This window comes from Papio anubis, chromosome 12 (assembly GCF_008728515.1).
Source record: "Papio anubis isolate 15944 chromosome 12, Panubis1.0, whole genome shotgun sequence".
NCBI classification, from domain to species: Eukaryota; Metazoa; Chordata; class Mammalia; order Primates; family Cercopithecidae; genus Papio; species Papio anubis.
In genome coordinates, this window is record NC_044987.1 from 1631003 (window position 1) to 1658681 (window position 27679).

Sequence of the window (27679 nt, forward strand, 5' to 3'; positions counted from 1 at the left end):
CAAGCAAATCTTTTATTATGTTACTGAGTTTGTGGCTAAGATAGCTACAATTCTACTTCCAAGATTAACAAGGAGTGCCGTGGCATAATCATAGCTTACTGTAGCCTCAACCTCTCAGGCTCAAGTGATCCTCCCATCTCAGCTTCCCAAGTAGCTGGAACTATAGGTGTGCAACACCATGTATGCTACTGTTTCAATTTTTTTTTTTTTATAGAGACAGGAGTCCCACTTTGTTGCCCTGGCTGGACTTAAACTCCTGATCTCAAGCCATCCTCCCTCCTCCCAAAGTGCTGGGATTACAGGCTATTTTAAAGTACTCTTTTTCTAGTACACAAGAAATATATACTCATCATAAATGAGTTAGAATATAGAGCTGAATGACTAAAACAGTAGTTAGAGAGATGAAAATGTAGATAGGCAAACATAAATTTATTTTTTCAGGAAACAAGAAAAACATACTTCACTCAGGTGTTTAACTTCCCCCTGCTTTTTTATTTTTCACTAAAGAGCATTCCATGAGCATTTTTTCAACACAAATAAATGTGTATACTTACTATGCAGATAAAGTACAGCTCCTTCTACTATTTTTGGGTATGCAGGTTGCTTCTAGTCCTCTACTATTATAAATCGTAATGTTCATAATCACCTTTACATCATGATAATTAAATGTTGGTATATTATTCTAACTCGTCTAAGAAAACCATTCTTTCTTCTATATCCAGAGGTAAGGTTTAGCTGCCTTATTTTACTACCAGGCACAGGGAGTGGGGCTTTTAAGAAACTAGAAATGGCCATTTCATCTGACCTGGAACCTAGGTTCATGGGAGGCCCCGTCCTCTCTCTCCAGGTCTCTACGTTTGGCGGGAAGGCTTGGTTCTAATCATGCTTCGCCTTCTAGGAGCTACTCCAGAGCTCCATTTCCTTCTTCCTGTAGCAGTAGGGGAGGGAAGCATTTCTTTGTGCCAAAGAAGGTGGAGAATGAGAGGGAAGGGAGGACACAAGGGACCAGCCTGACAACAGAGAAAACGCTGACATAAATTAATCAAACGAGGCATCTCACAGGATTGAATTAGTTCCTGATTTATGGCTGCAGTGCAGTGTCTGCCAGGCCGTTTTTCCATGCTCATCCGTTGCTGGCCCTGATTTATGTCAGCATCCCAGTGCACTGGCTGACTGGGGATCCTTGTAGAATGGATGGAGAGAGAGAGCTGCTCCAGTGCCGGCCGGCCCCGGTCCAATCTTCATTCCAACCCTCAGAGTGCAGACCCATTTATCAACTTCATTATTTGCCTCATAAACTCAATGCCGGCATCTTTAGGCTCTGTCATATTGCTATGGAAGCTGGGATGGGGAAAAAGAGAAAAACGTAATTCTATTTTATCTTTACTTATGCATTCTTAGAGATTCTTAAACTGCAACAGGATTGAAGCTAAGTCGGTGCTGATGGTTCTTGTTATTATCTGCAGGGAGGTGTCTACCCTTATGTTAGCCTCATCGCGTTACTGCTAATTTTTGTAATGAGAGGCACCTGGGGGGTGATTTGAAAGGTGATGTGATTTGAATGCTGGTGGCTTCCTTTCCTTTGGGGAAACAATTTGCCACTGCAATAATTCCTTATAGAGAAAAGATTGCTGGGGACACTCTGCTGTATATGCTAGAAATCTATCTGTGGCTAGTGGTTGCTCATTTATTTATTTGTTCACTCAATTTATTATTCTTTTAAGTTCTTACAGTGTGCAACGTACTCGGATCTGTACTCCTATCAATACCCTATGAGTCTCAGACTCCAAGAATTTTGTGGTCTACAAGTAGAGACAGATATTAAACATATTATTAAATAATCATGTTATTATAGCTGTAACATTAATGATAATATTCTGATAAGTGATTCACAGTTATGTGGAATATTTCTAATATTTTAAGCAAACATGGAAGACATTTTCTTAGGAATTCATATGAAATATTCCTTCACATGTAATTTTTTTAAAGCATGGGTTTAGTTGTTGGAAATGGCTATTATCACTTGGAAGCAAGCTCAAGGTAAAGTGGAAGATTAAGTTCACTAATAACAACTTTGGTTCAGAATTGTCCAAGTGATGCTTGATTATCCAGCCATGTAACTTTTTATAAAAATTCAACTTTAAATGTCATAATTTCCAAATCTATATCCCAGGCAACAGATTCAACATCTCAAAGCTCATTTTTTTCATTTCCAAATAGTACCTACCTTATACATTTGTTGTTAAAATTAAATGAGATAATGTATTTTTTTACACACACACACACACACACACACACACAAACACACACACATCACGATACCTAGTATCTTCTAGGTATTTGACCAATGTCTGTTATTTAGATTTATTTTTTCTTGCCCAGCTCTTTCTCCTATGTTTCAGAAATATATATTGTTTTTTGGACATCAGTAATTGGATATCCTACAGAAACTTCAAAATCAGAATATTAAAAAGAGGACTGAGTTTTCTCACTCAAATCTGCTCCTCCTGCTGCTCATTGGATACCAATAAATCTGTGTTGCCACTGTCTACACAGATGCTCGAGTTCAAAGCCTGGTACAGTCTCCCACCCACACTATCCCATGCCTCTAGGCTCCAGCCACACTGAGCTCTTTCACTTTCTCTACCATGCCTGATTCTCCCGCTCTCTGGGCCTTTGTCCGTGGGGCTTTCTCTGCCTGAAACACTGTCTTCTCTTATTTTAACTATTTTTCTACTCTACATCCTTCAGGTCTCAAGTAGGAGTTACTTCTTCCAAGAAGCTTTCTTAACCCTGCGTGCTTCTCTGGCAGGTCTCTTCTAAGCTCTCGGTGCTGTCTTGCACTGTTGCCACCACAGCACTTAGCATATTGTACTGCAAATGCATCTGAATTTTTCCTACTGATCCATGATCTCTATGATTCAGTAACTGTCGTGTTCATCACGCTCGTGTCCCCAGAGCCTTTCATAGATTGAGGAGTAGGTGCTTGGTACGACACTACTGAGCGAATGAGTCTATCTTCAAAGTCAATTCCAATAGAAAGGAGTTTCAAAAATAATTTAAAGGACACTTTAAATTAAAGGAGGGTTAATCTTCCAGTTGAGTTCAAAGCATCTGCATTTACATGCTATTTCCATACAGGGAGCTTCTGCTATGCATTCAAATAAGCAGCCACCATGATTCACATGCTATGGAAGGAACAGACCAGCATTAAATCAATTCCATGAATTTTCCAATAATGATGAAATAAACCAACTACACTTGCAGTACCTAGGTTCCAGCCCCTGGCCTTCTCAGCAGCATGCCTTCTTCACCTCTTCTCTCCCCTAAGGAGGTTCTTGTACCCTGGGAAAAGAGCAATGATTCTTCCAGTCCCTACCCCCTGCTGTTTCTTTGACATCTTTCAAGAATTGCAGTGTTAAAGAGCACTTTCAATGTCTTGGTCTCTTTTCCTGAGAGAGCAGATGTTCAGAAGGATTCTTCACTAAAACTCTGGGAAAAGACAAGCAGTCTCAGACCTTGGCTGTGAAATTCTCCCTAGACAACCCGGCATCAGACACAGAGCAAACGGTTCGAGCGCTGGCTTCCTGTGGGATATTGATTTTCCCTCTCTGCTACAGCATTTTCCTCATCCTCTTGGCATCCACTGGAAAAATGAAACGTGAGGTTTTAAAAACTAAAAATACTGAAAGTGACAGGCTGTTCTGGCACTATGGGTTATATGAGAATTCCAGCTGAGAGGAGACTGATGTGGCACCCGGTTGCCCTTCAGGGGTCATCAAGTGGACTTTTAGACTGTGGAGTGGATTGAGGCAAATAACAGGTATCAGGAAGGGCAAGATAAGAGCCTTTTGGAAAAGTGGACTGGAAGAGGGTCGAGAAAGCAAATCTGGTGAGATAATGGAAGACAGAGATGATGACCCCACAGAGCAAACTGGAAACATCTTCTCGAGGTGCTTTTGCAGCCGCAGAATTGGAAACTGCAGACAGGAAGAAAATGAGAGTTTGGTTGGCCAATTCTCAAGTAAAACGAAGAGGTGTCTGCCAGCCTCACTCCCTGAAATCTCTTCTTCAGTTTGGCCTTTGTCAGCGGATGACTTTCAGCTCTCCTGCTGGTGAGGTCTCCACAGCCAAGGCTAACAGGCTGAGCCTCATTCCTACAGTCTATCTGGGATCCTGTCTTATAGGGGAGAGATGTGAGAAACTCTTGCCTAAGGCTCAGGAACTCTGAGTCTCCCCAGGGAGTCTGAGTCCAAATTTCTCCTTACTGACCACTTCTTCGCTTATGAGGAGCCGGCTAATTGTGCTCTTGCGGGGACAAGCTGCCTCCCAGCTTTACCAGGATCCAGCTCCTCCTAGGTGGAGGGGGCTGTGGCTCCGGGTAGACCATTCCTGTTTCCAGTGTTGGGGCTTTGTAGGCCTGTGGCTTCTATGGGCAGTGAGGTAAAATGCAGCACACTCACTCATTTAGACTTAATTCAGATAAACACACATCATTTTCTTTCCATATGTCTCATGCATTTAAACTAAAACTCAAGTTTAGCTATTGCCTTGTATTTTTATTTGCTGAATCTGGAGAAGCTAACCCCCACTCACCCGTGTGTTTCTTTTTCTTTTCTGATCCATGACCTATCCAGTTTGATTTCAAGCCTGGCTATCGGGCCATATCCTTGTTTTTTTGTGGGTTTGTTTTGTTTTATTTTGTTTTTGTTTTTGACACAGAGTCTCACTCTGTCAGCCAGGCTGGAGTGCAATGGCGCAATCTCGGCTCACTCCTGGGCTCACACCATTCTCCTGCCTCAGCCTCCTGAGTAGCTGGGACTACAGGCGCCCGCCACCATGCCTGGCTTATTTTTTGTATTTTTTGTAGAGACGGGGTTTCACTGTGTTAGCCAGGATGGTCTCCATCTCCTGACCTCACGACCTGCTCACCACAGCCTCCCAAAGTGCTGGGATTAAAGGCGTGAGCCACCGTGCCCGGCTGCCTGGCTATATCCTTTTATTCTGAAAAGTAAATCATAGATGGATGGGTAGACAGACAGATAGTTAGGTAGATACTACGTATTATTGCTTGGTTGTAAGAGTAGAGGGGAGCGTTCACGGTGTATATTCATTGTACAGCTTGAATCACAAGTTTGCTTAATTTTCAAAAATGTGCTTCTCAACCTTTTGTAACTTTTTTCCTATTTTAAAAACAGAAACACTCATACAATGTTCTTTGACCTTCTTCATAGCCCACAAACAAAAATGATTTTATTTAGTTGTAATTTTTGGTGCTTATATTATTATTAAAATGCTTACCTGGCTTTCCAAATATAAAATTATAATATGATTTTTTTCCCAAATTACATATATATCACCATTTTAACTGGCCCCCAGGAAGATGCATCTCAATCCATCCCTTTCAAATGAATCTTAACTGCCTGTCTCCAGGAAACCTTCTCAGACTCCCTTTGGGAGAATTTGTTGCTCCACTGATCCACCTGTCAACCCCTATTAAAATATGTCACTTATGTATTTGTGATCCAACTGAACATTGAAATGATCCGGAAAGAATTTTTTGTTTTGTTTTCACTTCTATATCCCAGACTTTTGCAAACCCAATACCTATGTGTATTGAATAACCTTGCTAATATATGATTACAACAATAAAGAACAGTGGTATTACAGCAGCAAAACTTGTATCCAGAGAAAGAAATAATTGGCTCTCCAAAGTTAGATGTTTGACTGAAAATTGGCAGAGATTAGTGCCTAATAATCATTTAGTTTTGTTTCTCTCATCTGTGCATGCTGTTTATTTTTGTTTAATTTTTTAACTCGGTAAAGGATCATTTCTTTCTCATGTGGTTTTTGTGAGCTAATGTGACAAAATGGTTAAGAAATTAGCCTTTGGACCCGGCCTGGCTAAGTTCAAATACGGACACTATCGCTTTCCAGCTGTATGACATTGGGTAAGTTGCTTGATCTGTTCCCCAGTTTCTTTATCAGTGAAGATGGAATAACAATAGTCACTTTTTGAATTTTTATTTATTTATTTATTTTTTTTTTGAGATGGAGTTTCGCTCTGTTGCCCAGGCTGGTGTGCAATGGCGCGATCTTGGCTCACGCAACCTCCGCCTCCCAAGTTCAAGCAATTCTCCTGCCTCAACCTCCCAAGTAGCTGGGATTACAGGTGTGTACCACCACACCCATCTAGTTTTTTGTATTTTTAGTAAAGACAGCATTTCACCGTATTGGTCAGGCTGGTCCCGAACTCCTGACCTCAGGTGACCCAACTACCTTGGCCTCCCAAAGTACTGGGATTACAGGAGTGAGTGAGCCACCGTGCCTGGCCAAATAATAATAGTTACTTTCTCATGCGGTTCTGGCAATAATGTAACATGTATAAAGAATTTACAACAATTCCTAGAAAAATATCGAACATAAGTGTCCATGATTAGGGCATGCTGGGTGTGAGTGGTCTAGCTTTTGTTTGCACACTAATCTTTGCATTTGGAAGATCCATTGGTTACTGAATGTCTTTGGAAAGATGTGGTTCTTAGGCAAGATAGAATTGATCAAGGCTGACTACCAATCAACTCACCATAAATTTTATAAACTGTACTATATTTTACATTTCCTTAGTTTATTACTTAAAGTCTTCTGTCAGCTCAACTCCATAATTTTTCTTTTTTTACATGACACCAATTTTGGTCATTTCTTATTAACCCCAAAACACCATTGAACATTGGGCCACAACGAAACCTTCATGACTGGCTCTTTCTGACCATCTAGTCAGAAGAAAACAGGACCATATTGGCATAATCACCTTCCCCACTCCCCTTTTTACCCACCAGCTGTCTCCCCCCAACCCCAGTTTCCTTGCCTCTGACCTTCTAGAGACCTTTCTGCTAGCAGCAAAGCCGTCTCATTCCAGGAGGAAAGCATGTCCCTGGAGTATCTCCCTGGCGTCATGGCTGCTATTGTGCAATTCAGGGAGGCATTTCACTGGTCAGGTGTCAAGGATGCTAAACATGACATAGAAGACTTAATGGTCACCCACAGTCAAGTGAAGCCTTCCAATTCTTCTCCTTCGGAGATGTGATATCATTGAATCACTGAATCACTTCTCACTGTTTCCCATGGGAATTCATGGACACACATTTTAGTTTCCTTATCTTCTCTTATTATAAAAATGCAGAAAGATAAATGAACCTAACACCCTAAGGGGGAAACTGTCTTCTGCAATTTCCTAGAGAGAAGGAACAAGAGTAAATGGAATGAGTGAATGAATTGAAAGATAAATAGGAATGTGAAGGAAAAGGATACATCAAGAAAATGCAAGTTTCTGGTTGGGTGACTGGGTGGGTGGTGTAGACTGAGATAGAGAGAACTGGAAAGAAATCCACTAAGAGGAGAAAAAATGTCAGACAAGTTGTGTTGGAGTGACCTGCTGCAGAAAAGTCTGTCTGTGCTGCAACACAGCTTTAGGAACTCCAGTATGCCCTTGAGATCTCTGATCACCCCACAGTGGACGAATCACCATGGAGATCATGCAGAAGGAGATAGCCAGGGCACTCAAGGTGAAATTTGGAGAAACCCTGATATTGAGCTGAGATTTCTTTAGGAATGGAAAAACTTGAGCTATCCATAACCTGAAAGAAAAAAGATAGAGAAAGAAAACTGTCACAAGAAACTCCCAGAGACATTGCTAACTTTTGACGAGGTCCATAGTGGTCAGAGCTTTGGGCAAATTAGCAGGCAACCAGATTCTAGATCTGCCTGGAATTCAACTGAGTTAGGCAAGAAAATAGGATTGTGTTGACCAATAATACCTAACTTGGGTCTAGTGGTTTCACATACAGTATTTATTTTGTATTTCTCAGCAATTCTGCAACCTGGGTATTATTATTCCAATAATAACAATATTGATAATAATAATAAAATAATAATAATGATAATGAGGGAAACAAATAAAGACCCAATGGGATGAGGAAGCATGCTGGAGAAATACATCTAGTTAGTGCCCGAGCAGCCTTCCAGCCCCGGCCACCAACTCTGAATCCTATCATTTTTACAGAAGACACTGTGTACCTCTATGCTTTCTCAGCACCTTCTCTTGTGAATCATTTTGTGGCTGTTCAGCCTCTTTTTACTTCCTACTTCTAGGCACTGATATTTCACTGTTCTGATGAGAACCCCAGACTGATAATGGGAGGACAGGGACAACAAAACACTGAGAGAGAAAAAAATGCAAGCCTATTTGCCATTAATCACACACTTTTCTTCTAGATAGCATGCAAGCCATGCAAGGGCAGTGATCCAACACAATGCCAATACTCATTGAACTGAATTGCTAAGAGGTTCTAATGCTCCCCCCAAAGAGGACAGGTCTGGTAATTGCAAATGAGTTTAATCTGTTTCACATCTGAATTATCCTGGGCTTAGTAACCAAATTGGCTTGCTTCTTGAGTTTGTCAGGTCATTCTCCCCTGTCGAGGGAGAAGGAGGTCTGAGGAGGAGCAGGGTCCAGCTCAGAGCCAGTCTGCACATCAAGCTGGCAAGCAATGCACACCTATGCAGGCAACTTAAACACAATTCTTGGCAAATCTTCTGTCATCCCCATCTCTACTCCCAGGAGAAGAAATCACTCCTTCCTCTGTATTCCCGCAACATATGCCAATATTAAAACATTAACTACACCACACATAGAAAAATGTGAAGGTACAAACACTGGAGTTGCACATCCTGGGCCTGACTCCCAGCTCTGCCATCAGCAGCTGTATGGCCTTGAGAGGATCATTTCATCTTTGTCTCAGCTCTGTCATTTAGAATATGGGAATATTAATAGTACTTACTACTACCTGGCTATTGCAGGGAGTAAATGAACTAGTGCATGTAAGGGACATATAATGGCTCCTAGCACCTAGGAATTACTACAGAAATGCTAGTTACTATTAAGAATTTATTTAGAGCCCTATCTCTTCTACTGAACTGTGAGGATCTTGTAAGCATTGGTCACTCCTTAATGTTTTTATATTTTTTTTCTAAAGCAAGTACTATCTTGAATAGAGGAAGTTCTCAGTTACTGCTGGTTAAAAGAACAGAGTGACTTTCATATTAAAGTGACTAACACAGCATCTGACAATTAATGAATCCGGTGAGTGAGTAGGTGAGTGAATATGGAGTTTGTTGACACAGAATAGGCATTCACCAAATCTTTCAAGATGAAGAGGCATTGTCTTCAACACCGAGGCATCCACCGGCCTTACAGCTGGATCCCACTGAGTCTTCAGTTGCTGTTATCGAGGTATTCTGCAGTTATGGTGTCCTAGGTCAGATTCTTCTTGTGTGGGATTTCAGGGTCCAGGGACCAGGGTGGTCTGGAGTTGTCAAAAAGCATCCTGGAGAAAACATGTGAAGTGAGCTTCAAGAATAGACCAGTAATCAAGAGTCTGGGTAGGAGAGACGGCCTGCCAATGAGTGGCTTCGGTCTCCTTTTCTTGGTGCTGTGTGATCAAAACAAACGTAAAACACAGGAAACAAAAAACTGAGGGCTCAGCCTCCACCCTTGGGGAAAAGACCATTACGTTAATTGGATGAGAACTCGGAGGAAATGTATTCCAATTGACCTTTAACTAGGAGAAAGTAGAAAATATTTGAAAACTTGGGAAGTATTAAGGCCCTAGGTTTAGAGACGAAGAGGGAATGAGTTCTTCTGCAAACCCAGGGGAGCTGGGTTGTCCAGGCCCAGGGAGCAGGAACCCTCGGGTGAAACAAGGTTTCCTGTCCAGGGAGGGTCTCCAGGAGGCTCCTGCTGCAACCAGGGTGCAGAGCCTTCTGGATGAAGGGGAGGGCCCTTCCAGAGCCTGTATACCTGGGTCCCTGAGTCTGAGCAAGCATGACCCTGCAGAAGGCCTTTCTGCACAGCCTCAGCACCTCAGCACCTTTCTGCACAGCCTCAGCACCTCGGCTTTGGCGCAGGAAAACCCTCGTCCCAGTACGCCTGGAGAGAGAGACCACTTGCCTACACCAAGCCTCTGCAAAGCCCAGCAGAGAGCTGAGGCCATGTGGCTGCACAGCAGCCTGCTGGACTGTGGCTCAGCTCACTGTAAATGCTCTGGCTGCGACCAAATCACAAATATGTTTTGCTCTGAGTACGTTCCCCCTTAATTTTTAAATGTATATGTATTTCAAGGGAAATTAAATCCATGGGTTTCTAGTTCATTTACCCTTAAATCATTAAAATGCTGTTTAAGAACATTAGGCATCCAAGGAGCTTTTCCAGCTATTCTAATAAGCATTTGAAAGACTCTTTTCTCCCCTCAGCGACAGTTTCATCAGTAGCAAATGGACTCAGAGTTCCAGAGGATGCAGTTTGGTTTGGAATTCTATGTAAATGTTTTATGTAAGGCAAGGGATTCTAATCCTGGTGAAATCTACAATCCCCTCAGTACAGGGAAGGCAGAAGAATAATTCTCTTGCTTTTACTGACTTTGGGTCTAGGAGAGCACCTTTAATTTACACCTGGAATTATTGAGGAATAATTGACAGGAGATAACATTTATAGAGCACTGACTGCATACCAGCTCGTGGGCTCTGTGCCTTAATGTCTGTCATCCCTACATCATTGCAAGGAAGGAATTGTCCTCGTTGTTCAAATGAGGCTTAGAGAAACGAATCCTCTTACCTGTGGTCTCGAGTGATGGCACCTGAATCTATCATTCTGACTCGAAGCTCTTTCCCATCTCGTGGCCTTGGACATTTTCCCAGGGTAAGAGTACCAGCTGGCTTTTCAAAGCACTGACAAGGTGCCCAAAACATTACCAAGAACATTTATTCATTCATTTGAGAAACATTTGTTAACGGCCACAGTTCCAGGTGCTTAGTACTGATACTAACCCTGCAAGAGGGGCATCATAGTTTCCATTCTACAAATAGGGAAAGGGTGGGTGACTTGGGAAACAAGGCTCAGAGGGTCCATTACTTGCCCAAAGCCACTTGTCTTTCTGCCACTTACCATCTGAGGCACAGAAGCTGCAGGCAAGGGTAACCTGAGGGCGCTGCACTGTGGCTGCTCTGATCTGAACAACTTCTGTTTAGAAGTGACTTGGTATAAGGTCACTTAATACAGGAGCAAGTTAGCTCATGCCGTGGGCGGCTTCAAAGCCCTGCCCTTTGTGAAATGGGCAGAATGGCTGCTCTATTTTAAGTAGAAATGTTGGGGGAGGACGTCAACCCCTTATTGCTAGAGGGGGAGGAACAATCTTATTGAGACTTTATCCATATAACACAGAAACACTAAGTCAAAAGCCATATGAGAGATTTCTAATGAAAGTCTGGTTGGGGTTGCTGTGATAACAAAAGCAAAATGAAATTTGGGAGGGAGTCATGGTGCCTACTCATTTGAACTGCAGCTGCTATTTCTCTGTCCAATATAATTATAGCGGGATTAAAGGAGACAGGAACACCTCTTTGTACTGCTCAAGTTAAAAAGTGGGTGGGAGAGCGCTCCGAAATTAGTCCTTCCTGCAACACTCACACTGAAATGTTTGGAGAAAAAGGAACCACTAGAGGGTGGTGTCCAGACAGCCAGAAAGAGAGAAGAGGCTGTGGTATACAATATATACTGAAATTGGCAGGAAGAAATTCATTTAAGAGGTACTGCAGTGGTCTGTAACTTTCAAACAAACTATTATTCCTGAATGACCCCTGCCTTTTAAACATCCATGAGCATGCCCCTTCCCGTCTGGTAAGAATGAGCCTTTGCTTTCTTCATGGGACGGGTGAGAGAATAATTTTCACTCCTGAGCACTGCATCATATTTTCCTGGTATGTACTCCAGGATGGATAACTTTCAAGTTTATTACATTTTCTACCTATGCAATGTTTGTCCTAAGGTCGTCACAGCAAACACTTCCCCAGGTGGTAATTCCAGGGTCTCGGAATGTTTTATACACCAGTCATGCAGGAACATGTACTGTGTTGTAACATGATGCCCCCAAATTAGAGAATGCTTGGCCTCTGTCCAGCTTGCCTACCATCTGAAATAATGAGAGTGGCAAGGCTGGTAAGAGAAACGGAAACACAAGAAACATATGAAGAACTGGCATACAAATAAATATAGTTTAACTACACCAATGTCATCTCACATTAGGAAAGTGATTTCTTTTTTTTTTTTTTTTTTAGACGGAGTCTCACTCTGTCGCCCAGGCTGGAGTGCAGTGGCACAATCTCAGTTCACTGCAAGCTCCGCCTCCCGGGTTCACGCCATTCTCCTGCCTCAGCCTCCCGAGTAACTGGGACTACAGGCGCCCGCCACCTCGCCTGGCTAATTTTTGTATTTTTTCATAGAGATGGGGTTTCACTGTGTTAGTCAGGATGGTCTCGATCTCCTGACCTCATGATCCACCCGCCTCGGCCTCCCAAAGTGCTGGGATTACAGGCATGAGCCACTGCGCCCGGCCTAGGAAAGTGATTTCTAAAAAGTGTTCAGATACATTGCTCATGTTATCATTGCATGTTTGTAACGACATCATGTCTTAGGAGAGCCTTTCTCATCATTTCATACGCTGTAAACAGAGGCCCAAGGTGGCAAGGTCAAAACAACAATGCTGGTTACTAGTACTGTCAAGATTCAAACTCTGGCTTTCTTTTTCTGAGTCTGAAACACTTGTTTCACTACTATGAAAAAATTCTTGGTTTTCAGTAGACACGCTGGTGAAATAGATTACTTCGGGATTTCTGGTAAGGAAACAACGGTATATGCATGGAGCAGCTGAGGTCTGTAGCAGAAGCGGAAACACATGCTAGCCTCTGGTATCTCTCTGGCTGACCCAACCAGGGATCCTTTTCCTTTCTTCCCTTGTGGCTGTAACTGCAAAGTTTCTTGCACGAGGACACTGTCATGGTGAATGGCACCCCTGTTTACCGTCAAATCTGGTTGATGTGGCTGGTAGTGGGTATGTTTCTAAACAAGCCGGCAGCAGCAGTCCCAGATCCACACCCTCTCCCCCTGCACTGACTGATGACGGAATCTTGCTGGCCCCCCAGCCAAAGCAGGATGGATTAAGATACAGAACTTTATTTTCTTTTTAAGCAAACATGAGCTAGAGTTGCTGTAACTCAGCAGTGTTCCATTTTATCTTCATGTTAATGAAACCACACAGCAAAATTCTGGAGTACACGGAGGGCAAATTCTGTCGCCTGCTCACCAGCCCTGAGAGTGCCTTTTTGTTGCTTCTGGGCCTTGTCCTGCATGTCTCAGGGGATATCACCCATTTATGGTCCTTTAATGAGAGTTCTTTCTCTCCCTCTCTTTCTCATCTTTTCTGCAGTGTAGACAATTTGCATGCACTTCCCCGTACCCCTGCCCTGCCAAGATCTAGGCACGGTTGATAGTGAACTGAGTAGTGTTCAAATTGGAAGAAAAAGAAAATCCCTGTCCCTCCTTTCAGTGGTTGAGGAAGTGGTCAATACAAAAGATCTATGTAGCACCATTTTATGCAAAAAGAGAGACAGAGAGAGAGAGAGAGAGAGAGAGAGACTGCCTCTCTTACCTGTTACTTGTTGTGGTTATCCCCGATCGAGTGAGGAAAGCGTCACTGGAGGGTACCGGGAGGCAGGCACTGTGCTGGGTTTCGAAAATGATTTTGGTTGCACTGTTTTTCAGCATTGTTTTCTTCTGTATCAAAATATTATTCATATACTTGGTTATATATGCATTGAAATCCCAAGATATGCATAGAATTGTGTTTTTTGAGGGTGGGAGATACAAATAAGTATATCCCACTCAAGATTATATATACGTATATACATACACATATACATTTCCTCAGTTAATAATTGAATTACAATACAGTAAATATTTCAAACTTCTCCATTTGTTGTGAGTTATGGGAAATGCTAAGCAGTGTTTCCATTATGTGGTGAACCTCAACATCGGCCAGCTGACAAAACTCTTCGGGATCCTCTATAACTGTTCCCTAAGCTGTCCTGTCAGCCTCACTTATCCCTGCAAACAGACTATCTTTCTGCCAGTTGCCACTCACAGCTTTAAATCCCACGCTTTTGTCCATGCCATTACTCAGTTCTTAGAACACCTTCCTCACCCTTCTCTACCTACCAGGAATCTTATCTTCTAGGACTTAATTCTACCTCCATTATGAACCTTTTCTGTCATCTCTTCACTTTGAAAAGCTCTCTCTCTCCAAATTCCAATAACACTCATGCCATTTGATATCTCCTCTGTTGAATTATTGAACTTTTGTTTTACAACATGTTATTATTATTTTTTCTTTGTGTTTTTATCTTGTCACTGCAATCAGCCAGGATGGCTGCCTCCAACTTCCCCTCAGTCCCAAAGCCACAGAAACCACGAGAAAACACAGTCAAAGGTGTGCCCTGGCTTGTCTGAACATCCTCCTGTGGGTTCCCTTTAGTTGAATAAGAGATGTTTGGAGAAAAAGGTAAGGTAAAAGAGAGAAAGGTAAAAAGAAGAGAAGAGGAAAAAGAGAAAGGTAAGGCAGCAGCTGTGAAATTCCCATTCGGCCCAATGCCTGCCCCTCACCGGGCCTGCTGCCTGATTTGCATCCAGCTCCATGTACCTGGGCCGGGGCTGCTTCCAGGGCAGGCCTCACACCATGCAGAACACGGCAGCCTGCTTGCTCAGTCAGCAGCCACATGGCACTCCAGCCCTCCATATGCTTCCCTAGCTTTGTCTCCTTCCCATCCCTCAGCAAATCTCTCCAAGCCTCTCCAGGATGAATGCAATGTCTAGCTCTAATGGTCTCTGAGTGTCCTGCCAGGGCAGGAGCAAGTCCAGTCAAGGCTCCACAGGCTGAAAGAATCCCAAGCCAAATCTGGAGGGGTCCCCTCACCAGGCTCTCGGTCCACAGAGATGCTGTACCAGAGCAGGGTTGCAGAACAGAAAACTGGAAGGTTGGGAATCAGGGAAGAAGGCTGGGAGGCAAGATGCAAGGGCAGAAACTGCCCATCAAGTTGGTAGGCCAATGCAGCAGGAAGCCTGGGCTCAAAACAAGAATTAGGAAAAGAGAAACACTGATGAGACAAGTCATGCTTAGCTCCAAGGAAGGCTTGGGACAAATGTAGCAAGCAGGTCAGTTTCCGGAACAATCTGTCCAATAGGCACTTCAGTAAACTGCTGACTTGACTTACTGTCTACTGCTGAGTTGACTCAGGAGTAAACTCCTGGGGCTATTCCTGGGGCAGGAATTGGGAGTGTCATATTAATGTCTGCACATAGTAAGTGCTCAATTATTATTATATTCTATTTTTTCTGATCCTCTCCAAGGGCACCAAGGCTGTGGGAATGGTTGTTCATCATGGACGGATTTACTTTGCCCCTCTTGGAATTGCTGGGTAGACTCAGCCCTGTTTTTCATAAATTGAGAGACTTAGGGGCAAGATATTATTTGTGGCTACACATTGCATATTAAAGTTCCCTAAGAGTTCTTTGATGAGGATACTTTTGAATTCCTGAAGTAAAGAAAAAGGTAATAGAGCACATAATCCTTTCTATCAGGTTTGTTGAAAAGACATTATGTGATTAAGCCAGTGTCTGCGTTCCAGGAGCCTGCACTCAGCCCACAAACGTTTTTGATTGCTGGTTCTCTCTGTATTGTTTGAGTCCTCTCTTTGATTCTCTATTCCTAAGATGAGGCTGAAACCACAGGAAACAAAAAAGGAAGCCAGGTAACAAATGTTCCTCAGAGCTGAAGCCCTATGGATGAGAACCGCGTGCCCTGGGGCTCTGTGGGCTGTGATGCTGGAATGGGTCAGGGTGGGCACACATTCTTGTGCTTATTTTGCAGCTGGACTTTGGAAAACATTCCACAATGGTGGAGCCATTCCATATTCCAAGGGTGACAGAGCCCTGCCTTCCATTATAGGAGACTACGACAATGTTTGTCAGTCTTCACTTTCTTTCTCTATGGAATATAGATTTATGACTTCACTCTTGAATGCAAGATTGGCCGCATGACTTGCTTTAGTCAATGAAATTGGGGCAGTAGTGACTGTGTGAATTCCAAGCAGAAATTTTATTATTCACTGCACCCCTGCCTTCCCTCTAATGTGAGATTGACAGTCTGCCATTTAGTGGCCCCTCTGTCCGTCTTGGTGCAGAACAAATACCCTGTGGGACAGAGGGATGTGTCCTTGTGAGTGAGAAGCACACAGCTTCTTGCCACTACCTCTAACATTTAGGGCCACTTGTTATCAGAGCATAACTGAACCTGTCCTGACTGAGACAACATCGTGCCCCAGGGACCTCTGACCTCTCCCTTTCCACAGGAGCCAGAACCCAGGGCAGAGCCCTCATGGGAATGAAGCATCCCATTCAGAAATGCTTGTTGGGATGCAGAGAATGGGCTGACGTGTTTTCAGATGTCTAGGTTGTGAAGATTTCTAAAAACCCCATGTGTTATCAGTCTCACTCAGGATCAGCAAACCACCTTATTTCACTTTCCATTAGCTTGGGAGTGCTTTGCAGAAGAGAGAAGAAAAGGCAGGAAAGATTTCCCAAATCATTTCAGGAACTGGGGAGTGATCTCACTCTTCTTATTAACAAGCCTGAGATGAAGGGGACATGCCACCTGAGTGCAATTCATCAGTGTCACCGTTTTGTCTGGTTCAAATCAACAACGGGAGATAGGCTGTAGACCACATTCCTGCTCTCCCTGGTGGCACGAATGGCACCCTCCAGACAGGAGGAAAGCAGTCAGCCCTACCCGCGAGGGGTTCTTCAGGACTTCCCTCCCCTTTCTAATTAGGGGCTTTCACACCTCCTGGAACTTTATTTTTTTATTTTCTTTTTAGACAGAGTCTCACTCTGTCACCCATGCTAGAGTGCAGTGGCACGATCTCAGCTCACTGCAACCTCCACCTCATTGGTTCAAGTGATTCTCCTGCCTCAGTCCCCTGAGTAGCTGGGACTACAGGCACCCACCACCACGCCTGAGTAATTTTTGTAGTTTTAGTAGAGACGGGGTTTTACCGTGTTGGCCAGGATGGTCTCGATTTCTTGACCTTGTGATCCGCCCGCTTCGGCCTCTCAAAGTGCTGGGATTACAGGTGTGAGCCACCACGTCTGGCCCTGGATCTTATTTTTTAGAAATGAATCTGAGACAGGAATATAGTATTTGTATTCTTGACACCTTCCTTGTAATTATCATTTACTTGATGAGGTTATTTTTTTGTTTTGGGTTTCTCATCTAAGCCTCTCATTATATTTTGTTCAGAAACACAAATCATCTTCGGGTATGGGGAAGAGGACTTCATTTCAGGAATCGGCATGGGAAGGGACTTGCCACACCTTCTAGAACTGAGTTGTAGAACGCAAAAGTCCAATAATCCAGCCCCTGTCGGTAAAGTCCCAAATAGAGCCAAGCACCCGCGACTGCTGGGAAATGCATCTCTCCACCCTTATCTTTTTCCAGAGCCAAGTTCCAAATGCACATTGAAGACAAAGCTGAAATGTTTGTTTCTCCTTTCCCCTATTATTTTTCAATTTTCTGTGGCTCTGCACTTCCCGCTGGCCCTCGCCAGAGACCTGAATACAGATCCCAGAGATGCAGCCTCTTGTGTCACCAGTGCCCCACGGGGCCAGCAGAATGATTTGTTTTTGGAGATGTGCATTTTTTTCTTTGCTCATTTTCTTGCATCAACGCAGAAGAGGAGGCAGTATGGGGTCTCAGATTTTTGGAAAGTAAAATTAAATTAGCAGGCTAGGTGGACACACCAAAATTGGACAATTTAGGTCCCATTTTCCTTGAGTTGTTTAGACAGATGGGTACAATTTTCACTTGCAGTTTGATCCAAAGGGGGAGTTGATGACTGGCTCTGAAATGAGCTTCCTTTATCCCTGCGTGAGCTGGTTGGGAAGATGCAAAGCAGCAGCCCAGGAAGCTGCTAACCAAGGAGACGGGGTGGGAGAAGAGCAGCAGGGAGACAGAGGAGGCAGAGAGGGGAGCTGAGAAAAAGTGGAAGGATGGGCATTGCTGATAACTCCTCAGCTAAGCTTGCTGGTGATTAACCTGGTAATAAAAGTCAACTCTGTGAGGCAAGCCTGGAAACGAAGAGAGAGCCCAAAATGGGTATAAAACAATCTCCCTTTGCTTAGAAATTGGCAGCTGTTGCTGTGTCCCCTCTGGGAGCCTGCAGGAGGCAGCCTGGCCCTGCTAGCATTCTGGGAGAGCTCTGACTGCAGCTGCCTGGTCCTGATGAACAGCGAGATGCTTCCTTACAAACTCCACAGGGCAAAAGTTTTCTCTGCAGCTTTTAATCTGTAAGGTCTTGTGATGGTTTTTCACAGTGATGACAGCCTGCCCGTGGTGCCCGCAGTACACCGTGTGCACGCCGACTTTTTCTTGTCCTTCAGCAAAGAGCTATTTTGCTCATTAGCTTCAGTATGAGGGAGAAATTGCCGGCTCCCTCTGAAGATTTTGCCATTGGGTGACCTGATAAGCAGAATGCAAATGTGCAAATGTAGCTGAAGCCCAGCATCTCGTATCTCTGTGGCTGTAAGGATGCATTTTTCTAAGTGGTTTCACGAGCTGAAACGTGTGGGGTGAGCAGGGAACGGGCTGCTGTGAGTGCTGCTGAGGGGGTTTGAGAGGCAGTGTTTCCAGGTGTTCTTAGTCCAGCTCCAGCAGGAGAGAAACTCTTAGGTGTCTTACTCAGGTTTTCAGGCAATTTATTTACAGCAACAACAAAACGAAACTCGACTTTTTGTTTTGTTTGTTTGGTGTTATTTTTAATTTTAGTTAGAAGTAGATTTTTCTGTTGTGGGGATTCCAAATGGACATTTTCCCAAGGGATACCATTTAATAGACATCCTGTGCAATAAACATTGGATTTTCTTCATAATTCTTTATAGGTAGCCTGGTGGTAAATTGTTACATATTACTTTTATTTTATGAACAACTCAACAACTTTTCATTAGCTCCTATTATGTGGAGGATTCTCCACTAAGGGATGATGCAGAAACATGGCTCTTGCTTCCCAGAAAGTCTCAGTCTAGAAGCCTGATGAGAGGAGCAAATAGAGACAACTGGAATGCATGTGCTCAGCTGGATGGTCTCTTAGCATAGGTTCTGGGAATTCTGGGAACATAGAGAAGGGTCAGGAAGGGCCTCACCCTCCCTGCAGACAGTGGTGGTAAAACTGAGTCACTGAGGCTGAGGAAGAGTTGGCTAAGTAGAGAAGAAAGTCTCCGTAGAAATCTGTGCCTCCAGGTGGCTGCTAGGATCTTGAACTAAGGCAGGGTGAAGGGTCCAGGTAACCAGGTTGAGTAAGCAGGGGGCAGTCATTCTATAGCACTTTGCAAGAGGGTGGGGAGTAGGTAAGGATTGTATAAAAACGGGAGCTCTGTTTACCATGCTAAGGAATTGGGATTTCATCCTCAAGATCAAAGGATGACTTTAAAAAACGTGTAAGCAGGGGAGTGATAGGATCTGATTAGCCTTTTGTAAAGATTCGTTGATGGCAAAGACAATGGACTGGTGAGAAATGACTACTGGTGGCCGAGTGTCTTGCTCTCCAATAAGTTCAATAAGAAATAAGATCCTGACCTTGCAAAAAGACACAGGACTAGAGAAGAGGGCGATTTGAGAGATACTCAGTAGGTACAAAGGTCAGGATCTTTTAATAGTTTGGATATGGGCGGTGAGAGGAAGAGGTGAGCAGTGATGGTCCCCAGGATTCTGGTTCTAGAAAGTGGGTAGATGGAAAGCTGTGTCCAAAATGGGGACTGGAGGAGGAGGAATGAGCCAGGAGCAGGCATTCAGAGAGGAGACGTAGGTGTAAATTTAAATCTGTGGAGATGTCAAGTAGGCAGTTGAATAAATTTGAGTTCAGAAAAGAGTTCTGGCCTGCATATAGATATGGATATAGACATATAGATATATAGATTATATATAGTAGCCTGCTCGGCATAGTTGATGCTGAGGGTGTGGGCTGGATATGCGGGTGAAGTAAGGAGACTTGGGGGCCTTTGCATGCAAGGAATTGTAGAAGTCCAGGAAAGATGAAAGGAAGGATATGGCCAAAAAGGTGGGAGAAACTTTAGGAGCTGCTTTCATGGAAGCCAAGGTAGGAAAGTGTTTGGAGGACAGAGTGGTCAGAGTGATCACTAAGAAGGTGATGGGTGGTGAAAAATGATCTTTTGAATTTTACAAAGTAGAGCTCTTCAGAGCTCGACAGAGTCAATATTACAGTAGAAGTAGAAGGCAGATGGCAGTGAGATGGAATGAAGGGTACAGGGAGGTGAGAAAAGAGAACTCCAAATGTAGACCACTTTTTCCTAACCTTTCTCTGTCAAAGGAGAAAAGGTGATACATTCAACACAGTAACATGAAAGCAGGGGTGGAGACAATTCGAGTCCCTCCTCTCACAGACTGTTGGTTTTTACTAGGAAGTATTTCCTCCTCCTCCAGTTCTCTGCTCTGGCTTTAAGAGACCTTCCCAGTAGCAGAAGAGGTAAATTTCCCCTCTAGTGCACACTCAGAGCATGCCTCCCATGGAAATCCTCAGCAACCTATACTAACCCAGGAATAGGATAGACAGGGTACGCTCTAATCCCATCTTGTATCACTCTTCTGGAAAGATGTAAGCAACGGTTCTGGTGCAAAGTTCTCTGAGATAAGAAAAATTGCAATTCAAGGCAATGCAGAGCCGAGTCTTCCATTCACAGAAACTTTGATTCTTGTCTTTGCAAAGCTCAGCATTTTACTATCCTCTCCGCTATTCTTCCTCTCTCAGGTTTCACATTGCTTCTTCTTTTTTCCTTCTTCTGTTGGCCACCTCTCAGTCTGAACTCTTTCTCAGTTCCCAATGTCCCTCAATCTGCTCATGACGTATTTTGATAGTATTTTCCCTCGACTGGGCTTGAATTGTTTTCCCGATAAGTGGTGTTCCTCTGTAATTTTCAGGCAGCCTGTTAAGATTCTTTGATACTGATCATTAAAAATAACAATGGGATAAAGAGACCTTTTTCCCAATGAAGTTTCCCAAATTTTTGGACAAAAAGAATGTGACAAAACTTTATGTAAAAGAATAGTCGTAATTGCAGAATCTGTTACAAAAATAAAAATTCTAATCACCTGAGAAAAGTAAGGGTGACTATAGCCACTAAAACATGCACTTTTATTAAATTTAGAGAAAAAATTAGTGATTTGAAGGCATTCATGATTTATCAGACCACTCATTTTGTGGCTTTTTTCGGGAGGCCAGGGTCAGGTCAGCCTGCTCATGGCAACTTCCTCAAAATTTTTTTTAAAAAAATTATCGGGAGCTTGAGCACATTTGTGCAGATGGGAATGACAGCAGGAGCCTCCTTCCTGGCTCCATCATGCCCGGCACACCCCCTAGGGAGCCTCTACAGATGAGGCCTGCTGTGGCTTGCTGAGCGTGGGCCCTCTGGTTAGAGATCTCTGTGAGCTGCTCCTATTTACCCTCTCTGCAGGGTGACTCTGGTGAATGCTGGGCCCTGATCTGCCTTCATCCTTTTAAGAACTGCTTCTTCTCACCCAGGGTCCTCCAACCAAAAAGTGGGCACTTCCATGTTCTCCGTGAGAAGGAAACAAGTGTCAACTGTCACAATGTGTCTCCTTGTCTTACCTGGGAATGCATCTCAGCAAAGGAATTCCAACTTCTATAACCAGATGGAGCCCCCGTGTGTGATACTTCACATCTGTGGGGTAGTCTGAGAAGCACGTTTCCCAGGGGGCAGTCATTCAATAGCACCTTGCAAGAGGGAAGCAACCTTCTTCCCTTCTTTTTCCTGTTTTAAACAGAATAAGGAGATGAGAAAGTGGAGGCCCAGGGAGAAAGGTGCCTAGTGTGGAGGCCAGAGATGCTCCCATCAGACATAAGCCCCTCTGCTGTTACCCCACCTCTTGGGGAAGAAGAGCTGAGCCACTAAGAGTCTTGGATATTTCCAGTGCGTTGGCTAGTGTCAGAAAGGCCAGCTCTCAAGTGAGCAGGCCTGGGTGCAGAGAGCTTGTAGCAAATCGGCAAGAAGCTAAGATGGGTTAGCAGGCAGCCTGAGCTCTGAGAGCCATCTCCCGTGCACCACTGCAGTGCTCCCAGCCTTCCTTCTGTGTGGACACAAACAGCTGAGGGGTGCCTGAGCCTACCATTTGGGCAGCCGGGTTCTCGCCTTGTCTTCTGGAGGACTCGCTCCCCTGTGGAGTAGCCTCTTTGTGGCTCCTGCGCCGGTTTCATCCAGCCCTAAGCCCTCCCGTGGTTCACGCTGGAGCTGACAGGAAATGGCCTTCCGCCTCCGCCATCTTCCCGGTTCATGCTGGAGCTGACAGGAAATGGCCTTCCGCCTCCGCCATCTTCCCAGAATGGCTCTGGCTACCTGGCTGCGGGGCAGGCTCCATGTCTCCCCCGCAGCTCCAGCAATTTCTAACGCTTTTCTCTGAGCTGCTGCAGAATGTGGGAGGCTTGACTCAGTCCTGATTCAGATGCCAAAGCGAAACTCCTCCAGAGCCGCCCACAGGACCCTAGCGGTGCCCCTTCCGGGGTCCGGGCTGCAGGGACCCCGGGGAGAAGGTCACCCCGTGGAACACGCAGCCTGCTGTGGAGACGGCTTCCTCGCCGATCGCTGCCAAGGCTTTCAGGCTGTGAAATGAATATTTTATTACCTTATGAAGGGGAAAAAGATTAAATTAGCAAAATGATGATAAAAAAAACGGATAACCTGACTTCAACCCTTTTATTATGCTTCACACAACTAGACATCAAATTGTGTGCTGGGGCTTCAGCTTAGATGGCTGTAAAGAATCTAACTTTTGCTTTCAAATTAACCTGTCAAATCATATATTTATAAAGGAATGAAGGGAGGAAAATGAGGGGCCTAGGTAGTCCCACGCATCAATTAGAGAGAAATTAATTACAATTTACCTGCATTAGCACGTGAACACTCCCAGATTCCTGAAGAAATGTCTCTGCACCGGGAAAGGAGTCAAAACAGACCAGTCTGTGGAGGTGGGGGGGATCAGGAAGGAAGGGGTTACCTTGGGTCCAAGGTGGGAGTGGAGAGGATTAGGGAGCATGGGCATTGCAGGAGGTGTGAAAGAGACTGGCAATTAGACATTCTTCTTGCTCGATGTGGATGCAGAAGTCTCTAACTAATGGCATGTTTTGATGAAGCAACCTTTAAAAGAACCTCCGAGTTCTTAAATAACAAAGTGGGCACTCACATGAAACAATGCAACACAGCTCCAGATAACAATGGAGTTTTGCCTACTGTTGATAAGCGTCACAAAATAGAAGGCAAACACCCTTTTCCTCCTTTTTTGGGGAGCTGACTGGTAGGGGACTCATAGTGGGAGTGGGGAGGTGAGGAAGGAGATTGGAGGGGTATCTGACCCTCTTTTTAAATAATTCCTCTTTTTCTTACAGTGGCTTGGATTTGAAGGAGGTTAAAAATAAGGTCAGACAGTTTCTGACACCTGAACTTCAAGGTAGAAACAATATATGAGGAGGAAAAGGGCCAACTAGTCATCAGATTATAAATTAAATCTGTGTTTCTGTTCCTCATCCACTGTGAACAAAGATGTCATTGTACTTCATACAAAAATCACTAAAACCCTCTGGAAGGCCAAGAGCTAGAAGCATTCTCTTCCTTGGGGATCTTGCCAAGGCACTCTGAGAAGTCCTAAGTGTCTTGAATGGAAGGATGATGGTTTCTGAGGGCCTGGGGTCTTTTTCACCCTTGGGGAATCTCAGTTGAAATTTTTGCTGAAATCTAGAGAACTCTAGATGAGGATTCCCACCTCCATCTCTTGCTTTTCTCTCGAGAAGCCCTAACTTATCCCATGATAGAACACAGGTGGGAACCAGGAGCAGTGTCCACAGCGTGAAAAATAGCCTCTGGGACTGAGCTGTGGACGGCCAGGGCTTGGGCTGTCAGCAAACCCCAAACTAGTGAAGATGTAGTTTTCTTATCTGAAAAATTAAATTAATCATAACTGCACTTTCCTCACCCAGCAATTTTCAAGGATCAAATTTATATACCAAAGCTCTTTTATAAATTCTGGACAAGGTCATATTGTTACAGGCTCTTCTGGCTTTTAAAAGTGTCCTTCTTTAAAAAGACTTCATTCTCTTTTTCCTCCTTCCTTCCTCCACCATCTTCTTGCATCTCCAGCAGCCGAAGGGAAAACCAACCGTGGCCAATTGTGTGGGAGCCTCTGGGGCCATTAGAACCTTGTTTTCCTCTTTTAAAGTTTTTTTTTTCTCTCTCTCTTTTTCCCCTGGGCTTCATGAATAATAATAATAATTATTATTATATTATTATTATTATTATTGTTATTGAGACAGAGTCTTGCTCTGTTGCCCAGGCTGGAGTGCAGTGGCATAATCTCAGCTCACTGCAACCTCCGCCTCCCGAATTCAAGCAATTATCCTGCCTCAGCCTCCTGAGTAACTGGGATTACATGCGTGCACCACCACGCCCAGCTAATTTTTGTATTTTTATTAAAGACAGGGTTTCACCATGTCGGTCAGGCTGGTCTTGAACTCCTGACCTCGTGATCCACCTGCCTCGGCCTCCCAAAGTGCTGTTATTACAGGCGTAAGCCACCGCATCCAGCCGATGAATTATTAATGTCTCTGAAATAGTTTTGGAGGCCACTCTCTTTCTAGAAGGGTTCCGGGGCAGGGGAGGATGTGGCTTCCTGAGGAGCTGTCAGTCCTTTTCAGCTGCCCTTTGGATCTGCACATGCACCCATTCGCTCAGCCCTGTGGCCATCCCACACTAGCTGACCACTTCTGCAATTTTTGAGCTGGAAGCGACACTCATTTTTATGACCAAGTCTGCAAGGTCCATTAGACAGGTTCCTGCAGGCTTCTTTCCTACGGAAAGAAAAGAGAGAGGAGGAAGGTTTTGTAAGATCCCAGGGCACCTTTGCCGACACTGCACAGTGGGTGCTGGGGTGGAGTGGGGGTCTTATAGTGCCACGAGGTGGCCTGCATCCCACAGTCAGGAAGCCATTAGGACAGTAAGGGGAGAGCCAGGCGCCAAGACATCAAGTGGCTTCGCGTTTTAGAGAACACCGTAAGGCAGCAGACAATGCATGGACTCTGAAAACAACAGGCATGGGCTCAAATTCCTGCAGCTCTGATTTTTACAGAGGAGGCAACTGAAAACAGAGGGTTCAGAGTCCCAGGTTGAAACCCCAGCTGCACCATTTAGCAACTGCATCAACTCAGGCAAATTTCATAACCTCTGGAACCTCAGATTCTTCATCTGCAAAATGAAGATGATGACAGAAGCCCTCAGGGCTGTTGGAGGGAAGGGTGAGACCCTCCATGCAAAGGGTTTAGCGCAGTCCCTGACATGGAGTAAGGGCTCAATCCACATTAGACATTGTGATTATTACTAGCATGCCCCAAATGGGCACCTGGTCTATCTGGAGGCTGTGATTCCTCATTTGCAAGGTGGAGAATAAAGGCACAGAAAACATGTTTCCCAAGATCACCATTTAAGGTTTAAATGAGGTAACAAAAGAAAACTGCTCTGGCCTGGGCCTGACCCAGAGAGGAAGGAGTGAGTGGAGGTGAGCAGTGTTAATCCAGGGATGCTGAGTGGAGCCCTTCTGTAGGCAGGGACAGAGTCCTCCCAGAACACAAGCTCCAGATGCTTCCCCTCCCCAGTGCTGAGTACAAGTGCTCCGGCTTCTTTTTTTTTTTTTTTTTTTTTTTTTTGAGACAGAGTCTTGCTCTGTCGCCCAGACTGGAGTGCAATGGCCGGATCTCAGCTCACTGCAAGCTCCGCCCCCCAGGTTCACACCATTCTCCTGCCTCAGCCTCCCAAGTAGCTGGGACTACAGGCGCCCACCACCTCGCCCGGCTAGTTTTTTGTATTTTTTAGTAGAGACAGGGTTTCACCGTGTTAGCCAGGATGGTCTCGATCTCCTGACCTCATGATCCACCCGTCTCGGCCTCCCAAAATGCTGGGATTACAGGCTTGAGCCACCGCGCCTGGCCGTGCTCCGGCTTCTTTAAGAGTGATAGTGACTCATTTCTGGCATAACCACCCCACTGCTCCCAAAGAAGGCTCTACCTTGATCTCCCCAGACAGTCCTCCTGTGAATGGTCAGGCTTTGGATCCAAATTGGACGTCTGCTGTTGAGACTGAAGGATTACTGAGCTGATGGGATGTGCCCAGGGTGTCCTAAAGGTCAGCTGGACACCATGTGACAAAACAGCAGCAGCTTCAATGAGCAAGCAGCACCATCCTCAACTGCACATGCTCTAATAACTAATTGGACAAAGTGTCCACAGCCGATGATCAAGTCAAAAACTGATACTTACTCTCTCAATGACAGCATCAAATGTGCAGGTGGGGGTTGAGAGAATTTGGAGGGGGCAACCGACTTCTCAGGGACACACTCAATGGTAGAATGGGATGAAAAAGAGGAGACTTAAATTGTATGTCTTCTTTGCGAGTAAATTAACTTTGTTTTACTTTAAGTGGGAAGCCTAGCGGTTGCCTGGGGCCTCTCTGCTTTCACTGGCTCAGAGAGGCAGGCTGAAAAGAGTAGGAAAGAACATTTGCAGCGGGAAATATATGGGTGATACACTGCAATGTCAAATTGGAAGATTTCCTCATATCCACAAATCAGGATTCATCTGAATCTCCCATAGGACCTGCTCCAAATGGCATCATTACCAGTTCTTAATTTATGTTGCCCCATTTGCAAGTATCATGGTGCGTAACCAAGTTAGGACGAACAAACCACAAAACCTAAATAACAGGCCTTCAGAGATGAAGAGGACAGCCATCCGTTTACATTTGTAAGCTGCTAAGTAGAATTGAGGTGGCTGTCTGGGTCTGCTGCTTTTCCCAGTTCAGAGAGCAGGTGAAGTGTGGTGTTCAAGGAAGGAGGGGAAGAACAGGGCTGGCAGTGGGTGAGGGAATTTTTTTCTCCGCTCTCCTCCTCTACCTTATCCCCTCTCTCCTTCTCAAGACTGAATATGCATCAGCCTGCGTGGTTAATCAGGACCCTAAATCCTGAAGCGTGGTGGATGCTGCCTGCCCAGTCCATCACTCTAAGCCTGCCTTCCTTCCCTTTTCCGACTGTCATCTAAGGCCGCCCCCTGGGTGCCAGGGTGGAAAAGATGCTGTGCTCAGAGTCACAGTCTGAGTGGGGTCTGTCTGACGCTGGACAGATCACTTAAACTCTGGGCCTCGTCTCTGCCATTTGTAGAGTTGGGACCCCAGAACCACTTCCCATCCTCCCCTGGAGGGCGGTTGGGTGGAGTGAGCGCTGAAGTGCATATGGCTATTTCAGTTCTTCACCACTCCTCTCTCCTGTAGACCTGAAGGCCAGTCTCCTGCAAAGTGGACAGAGCTGTGAAAACCAACAGCCTGCAATACTTCCCTCCCTCTTGTTTGAGAGAGGTTGGTGCCATCATTTCCATTTACCAACTGCAGTTAAGAAGCAGACATCTGGAGGCAGCAGGGCAGTCTGCATGGATTGCACGTTCCCTCCAAGTTTATCGTCTGTGGCTGAGAGCTCTCAGTACAAAGTATCTGATCAATGGCATGAGGGAGCGAGCTTGGTCAATGTTAGAGTGAGGCAGCGGGCAAACCTCACCTCACAGTACCTGGGCCACAGGAGAGAGGCTGCTTCGTGAAGAGCAGTAGAGGGAATGGGAGCTCCCA

The 27679-nt window shown here is 44.7% G+C and overlaps 1 protein-coding gene across 4 annotated transcripts in view; it reads left to right on the forward strand.

Annotated features, from left to right (window-relative positions):
* The window catches only part of OPCML (opioid binding protein/cell adhesion molecule like), a 1159098-nt gene that overhangs the window by 377235 nt on the left and 754184 nt on the right, over window positions 1–27679 (forward strand). The window lies entirely within an intron of this gene.